Source organism: Humulus lupulus, chromosome 4 (genome assembly GCF_963169125.1).
Source record: "Humulus lupulus chromosome 4, drHumLupu1.1, whole genome shotgun sequence".
Classification (NCBI taxonomy): Eukaryota; Viridiplantae; Streptophyta; class Magnoliopsida; order Rosales; family Cannabaceae; genus Humulus; species Humulus lupulus.
Window position 1 is genome coordinate 205,370,848 of NC_084796.1, and position 7,115 is coordinate 205,377,962.

At 28.3% G+C, this 7,115-nt stretch overlaps 1 pseudogene; it reads left to right on the forward strand.

Annotated features, from left to right (window-relative positions):
• Positions 1-4,538: 4,538 nt before the first annotated feature.
• On the forward strand, positions 4,539-5,894 carry LOC133832820 (rop guanine nucleotide exchange factor 3-like; annotated as a pseudogene).
• The last annotated feature ends 1,221 nt before the right edge of the window (positions 5,895-7,115 follow it).

Below are 7,115 nucleotides of genomic sequence, written 5' to 3' on the forward strand. Positions count from 1 at the left end.
TAATACAAATGAAAAGAAGAAGAAGAATAATGGACAAATGGAAAGAAAAAAAGATGAAGGAAAAAATTGGTAGAAAAAAATAGAAGAAAAAAATAAGTAATGAAAAAAAAAATAACTGAAAAAATAATTAAAAAAATGAAGGAAAAATTAAAAAAATATATATATAATAAAAATACCTTCAAAATAAAAAATAAAAATAACTATGATAAAAAAATATGACATTTCCATATTTTAGTTAGCTACTAATTGTGTTTTCTATACTTTAACTTTTTTTTTAATAAATTTTTCTATACAAATTAAAAAAAAGTATAATTCTCAAATTTTTACACAGATATAAAAGCCATTTTTTTTTTAAATTCCCTTTGATAAAATAAAAAAAAAATCCACAGGTACAAATGCAAAAAAAAATTTTAAAAAATAAATTTAAGTGGAAAAAAAACAATACGTGGTGTAATTTCTACATATTATTTATATTTGAGTTTAAGACTTCAATTATATATGTATATTGATAACTCTAAATTGATTTTTGTTGTTGATTGATATTGTTATATTGCTCTTCATTCTTGCTCCATTGATTTATGGGTATTTTTAGTTACATTGAGTGTTATGAATAGTTTTCAAAATATTGGTATTTTAAAAAGGGCCTAACATGTTTTCAAAAGGCCCAATTTGAATCCAAACCCGTTGAACCCAACTTAATACCTGAATCCAAACCCATACAAAATGAGGAAATTACACCAAATATGAGATTTTTTTATAAACTTTGAAAAATATGGCAGTTTTGTTTTTAAAGTTTTTTATGTCATATTTTTTTTGTTTACATTTTTATGGGATTTTTTTTCCCATATATTTGTAAAACTTTATTTGTATACCATATTTTATCTTTTATTCTTTTTTAGTACCTATTTTTGATATATTTTGAATTTATTTTAATAATTTTAATCTATTTGTGTTAATTTTTATTATTTATATTTAATAAAATATTTTTTTATATAATTCTTTGAAAGAAAAAACTAAGACATATTCAAAAGAAAACGCTTGTATTGATTATTCTTATATTATTATTGGTAGTATTATTTTTTTTTTGTTCTTTTCTCTTTTGTTGATTTTCCGGATTCTTATTGTCTCTCTATATTTATCTATCTATATATCCATTTCTCTTTTCTCTTCATATGCTTTGATTTTTTTTTTCTTTTTTTTTCTTAATTGTTTGAAAGTTGCTGCTGGGTTTTCAAATTCATATGGATGTGTCTTTATATAATTTGGATTGATCTTATCTTCTTCGTCTTCTTTTTCTTCTTCTTCTTCTTCTTCATCATCTTTATCTTATTTTCCTGGAGATATATTAGAAAGTGTTTGCATTGCATATTACAGCAGCCTAATTCATCCACTGCTACTCTCACTTCCTCAATTGTTTCCACCACTGCTCCTCCAAAGAAGAGAAGAAATCAATCATCATCAAGCAAGTATCATTTATATTTTGAGATTATTTTAATAATTTTAATCTATTTGTGTTAATTTTTATCATTTATTTTTTATTATTTGAAAGAAACAACTGAGACATTCATCACCATACTTTTTATTCTCATTTCTTCTTCTTTTTTTCCATTTTTTTATCTTCTTTAATCAACATTTTATCCACAGTAACTGGTTACCCCTATCAAAACAATTTTGATTTTTTTTGTGATAATAATCGTATGCCACTGTCTATTTTTTTTAATGATGTGTGGTAACCGGTAACAACTATAAAAATCAGTTTTATTATTTAAGAGGTGTTGTAGTAACTGGTTACAACTATAAAAATAATTTTTATTTTTTTAAGTAATGCACCATTATCAAAATATCAACTGAATTGTAACTGGTTACTCAGTGGGATTTGGAAGAAAAAAAATGATATGAAAAAAATAAACTAAATTGATCTTGAAAGTAACTGGTTACAACTAGGTCTGAAAAAAAATGAAAAAAAAAACAGAGACAGTTGCAATGGTAAATGATTACTTAGCCAGACTTGGAAAAAAATAAGATTCAAACAGAAAATCTAAACTAATCATAATCGTAACTGGTTACAGCGAGGTTTGAAAAAAAAATCAAATCTAAAAAAAAAACCAATTGCTATGGAACCTGGTTACTTAGTCAAGTGTAAAAACAAAATCAAATCTAAACAAAAGAATCTAAATTAATCGTTATTGTAACTGGTTACTCATATGTCTAAAAACAATCAGATATGAATAAAATGAATCACGCGTCATGGTACCTGGTTACTTAAACAGATTTGAAAGAAAAAAAACACTGATATGAAAAAAAATAAACTAAATTGATCTTGAAGGTAACTGGTTACAACTAGGTCTGAAAAAAAAAACAGAGATAGTTGCAAGGGTAAACGATTACTTAGCCAGGCTTGGAAAAAAAATAAGATTCAAACAAAAAATCTAAACTAATCATAATCCTAACTGGTTACAGCGAGGTTTGAAAAAAAATCAAATCTAAAAAAAAGAACCAATTGCTATGGTACCTGGTTACTTAGTCAGGTGTGAAAACAAAATCAAATATAAACAAAAGAGTCTAAATTAATCGTTATTGTAACTAGTTACACCTAGGTCTAAAAAAAATTAGATATGAATAAAATGAATCAGACGTCATGGTACCTGGTTACTTAAACAGTTACCACACTCATATATATTTAACATATATTAGCTTATCAAACACTAGATTGCGCAAATGGCAAATCTTATTAAAATAAATAAATAAAAATAGCAATAAGGGATGCTAAACATCATAAGAATTAACTAGAAAGTTAGGAAGAAACAATTAACAAATCATTATTGGTGCAAAGGAAAAGAAATATATAACTACAAAATATCGGCAAAAAGTAGAGGTTAGAAGAATTTGATAATTATTCAGTACAAAATGATTTTAATTTGGAATAGAAACTTATGTGGAACGTACCAAAGCTACCAGTAATTGAGTATGACAATAACTAAATACCACAGGGCACAGCTTTGAAGCCATGGAAGTGCTTCTATATATATATATATATATATATCATATATTTACAGCATTTGGGCGGTAAAAATAGAAGAAAAAGAAAATGACTCACTCACTTCTGAGGTGAAATTAATTTTCTAACAAACGGTAAGATTACACAAAAGAATATTTTCAACAAAAATGAAAACGACACCGGGCACAATAAAATGAATAAATTAACTGAAACCTGAAATTTCTAGATAGAAGAGCAAAATACAGAAAAGAAAAGAAAGAACACACAATATATATGCAAACTAGAAAAGAGAAACAGAGACGATCACTCTTCCTTGGTTTCATATCTGTCATGATCTTATCAAATCCAAAGAGTACCTGTAGCTGTAGTAGGGATACAATACTAGATAGGTGAAGAGCCGATGATGTTGCATGTTTGTGGCATTTGCCAACGTTTGGCTACTAAACCTATATCGATCCAATTGACCTAAACATCACAGGGAAAAACCTTTTGACAACTTTTGTCATTTTCCAACCAAAAAATCTAATCAGCTAACCTAAGCTTTCATATGTTAAAAGTACCCTGAAATATTCAACTACCTAGCTTCATGGTACCTGGTTACTTAAATAGATTTGGAAAAAAAACCCCAGAAAAATCAAATATGAAGTTTAAAATCAAATGTGAAAAAAAAAAAAACTAGATTTGAAGAAAGAAAAAAAAGAATAAGAAAGACAGAAGAAGAAGAAGAAGAAGGAAGAAGAAGAAGAAAAAGAAGAAAGAAAGAAAGAAAGAAGAAGAAGAAGAAGAAGAAGAAGAACCAGGTTGTCGTCATCGGAGGTAGCGACGGAGGTGGCATCGCCGGAATCTGAGATGGACACTGAATAGGGTAGGAGAAAGAAAGAAATGAGAAGAGAGAGAGAGAGAGAGATCGTGAGGGAGAGAAGAGAAAATAAGAGAGGGTTGTGTAATTAAGTGTATGGTAATTTATTTACCATATTTTAAACTTTTTTTCCAAAACTTACCATATTTTGTATAGTTATTTTTTTTCCCATAAATTTAGAAACTATATATATTTTTCTCATATTTATGTAAACTTCCCATACAAAATTTGATTGTATTCGAACAAGTTTTAGTGACACATACTTGAAAATTAGCACTTAACTAAAATTATTCTCTAAATATATATAGTTTAATTTTACCAATTTTTATCACAATACTTCCAAAAATACTCTTGACCACGTGAACAGTATCCACTGATTACCATTCTCTCTAACATTCTACACCACCATCCATCAATAGGTATTTATATGTTCGTTACCTTTACTGGCTTGTTAATGAAATTACAGATTTTTCACTCTCTAAATTATTATTTCGCTCTAAAAGTTTTGTGCTTTTTTTTTCTTCTTTTTCTAGGTTTTTTCTCTTGTTTCTTCTTTCTCTTCTCTCTTGAATCTATAAGTATTGCGATATAAATTTGAGCTTCTGTAACTGACTGTTGATATATTGCGCAGTTAAAGTTTGATATCTGGGAATTTGGGTTCTCAGAATGGTTAAGCTAACAATGATTGCTCGGGTTACTGACGGTCTTCCACTAGCAGAGGGACTCGATGATGGCCGTGATATTAGAGATGTTGAATTTTACAAACAACAAGTCAAGGTTTTGTTTAAGAACCTCTCAAGAGACGAAAATGAGCCATCAAGGATGTCAGTTGAAACTGGGCCTTACATCTTCCAGTATCCTTGTGTGTTGTGTCTTTGTTGTCCCCTCTATTTGCTCGTTCATTATTTCATTAATTATTTGTTACATTGAAGTTTCCACAAATTTATTTATTATCATACAGAATTTTTAATTAAGACACTCAAATAGTGGTGACTCTTTTGCTTACTGCTGGACTAATTCAGAGACCTCTGCCTTTTCTGAGCCTACAGATGATCAAAGCTATTCAAGTGAGCCTTCTCCTTAAAGTCTGGCGCCGGAGTTAATAACCATTATGTTCTTACCAGACTAGGCATGAAGCAACACAAGTCTCTAGTTGGTGATCACAAACTCAATGATCAAGAAGTGTTGGATTCAGGTGTGTTTTGATAGCCTTTTCAAGTTATTTTTTATACTAACTAGTTTTGTCTTAAAGACATAGGAATATACTGACTTGAGTGAATGAAATTTATGGCAGAACTTGAGTTGATGAAAGAAAGATTTGCAAAGCTTTTGCTCGGTGAAGACATGTCCGGGAGTGGCAAAGGAGTTTGTACTGCAGTTACTATCTCAAACTCCATAACCAATCTTTATGGTAAATTAAATCTTCTATTGAGATTAAGCAAATATGACTATTTTCTCTTTCTTGTTTCAATCTCACATCTCTTTTTATATTCAGCTACTGTTTTTGGACAAAATTTGAGACTAGAGCCTCTAAATTCTGAGAAGAGAGCTAAGTGGAAGAGAGAAATGGACTGCCTTCTATTTGTATGTGATTGCATAGTAGAATTCATCCCTGCCCCATCACAAAATTTGAGAGATGGAACAGCCTTAGAGGTATATACATACATGAATGATTCATGGGTTGAAATTAAATTCATTTGGTTTTGCTCTACTCTTGCTTGTTATGAACCTTTTTCAGATATATATTTGTTTCCCTTTTATTCTCTCAGATAATGACAAGTAGACCAAGAGCTGATATTTATATAAACCTGCCAGCTTTGAGAAAGCTTGACACAATGCTTATTGTAAGGATCTCTATCGAAGGGTCCAAGTGATATTTTGCACCATCTTTTACTGAAATACAGTAGCTCGGTTTCCTATCAGAGTCTAATATATACATGAATTCTTTGGCAGGAAATATTGGACAGTTTCCAAGACACAGAATTCTGGTATGCAGAACAGAGAATTTTAATTCTTTCTTTGTTTTTTTTCAAGTGAATCTGTTTTAGTCTAATGCTACATTTTGATGTTACATAAAACAGTATATTTGACAAAAAGTGTTGCGTACATGCCATTCCTTCTTTCACTTGTCTTTTTTTGAATGGTGGAGTTTGAACTGTCTATGATGTACTTGCAAAAGACACATTTGTTGGAGTAAGTTACATTCTAATATCATATATCTTCTCCTATAGAAAACAAATTTTTTCCTCATTTTTTTGGTTATTAAGTCATAGTATTGGTCAACTATTTGGATATATGAAATGGATATATTATCTACTGTGTGCAGATACCAAATGGGACTGGATTTTTCCTTGGAAGTCTTCAGCTGGTTTTCTATGCAATATACTGGAAGTCAATGTTTAAATTTTAAGCCATTTGGTTTAAAATTATAAAGATTTTGAATTACATTCACACATTAAATTATATATATTATTTATTAAAAGAGAGTATGTTTATGATTTAAGTCTAAAGGATAAAAACTTAAACCTTGTGGATTAAATTTTGATGTCATTTAAGATTAGTGGTTCATATTTTAAGCCATTTAAGACTTGCAGTTTAAATTTTAAGGCAAGCGATTTAAATTTTAAGCCTCGTGATTTAAATTTAAATTAAATTTAAAGTTTAGTGATTTAAATTTTAAACCTAGAAGTTTAAAGAAACTTGATTTATAATTTAAGCTTAAATGGATAAAAATTTATAAATTGTAGTTTAAATTTGATGCTATTTAAGCCTTGTATTTCAAATTTATAAATAATAGTTTAAATTTTAAGCTATTTGGTTTAAAATTATAAATATTTTGCATTAGATTCACACATTACATTATATAGATTAAAAGAGAGTATGTTTATGATTTAAGTCTAAAAGATTAAAACTTAAACCTTGTGGATTAAATTTTGATGCCATTTAAGATTAGTGGTTCATATTTTAAGTCATTTAAGACTTGCGATTTAAATTTTAAGGCAAGTGGTTTAAATTTTAAGCCTCGTGGTATAAATTTAAGGCTTAGTGATTTAAATTTAAAGCTTAGTGGTTTAAATTTAAAACATTGTGGTTTAAAAATACTTGGATTATAATTAAAGCTTAATGGATAAAAATTTATAAATTATGATTTAAATTTGATGCCATTTAGCCTTGTGGTTCAAAATTTGATTCTATTTAGCTTTGTGGTTCAAAATTTGATGTCATTTGGTTTAAAATTATAAAGATTTTGGATTAGAG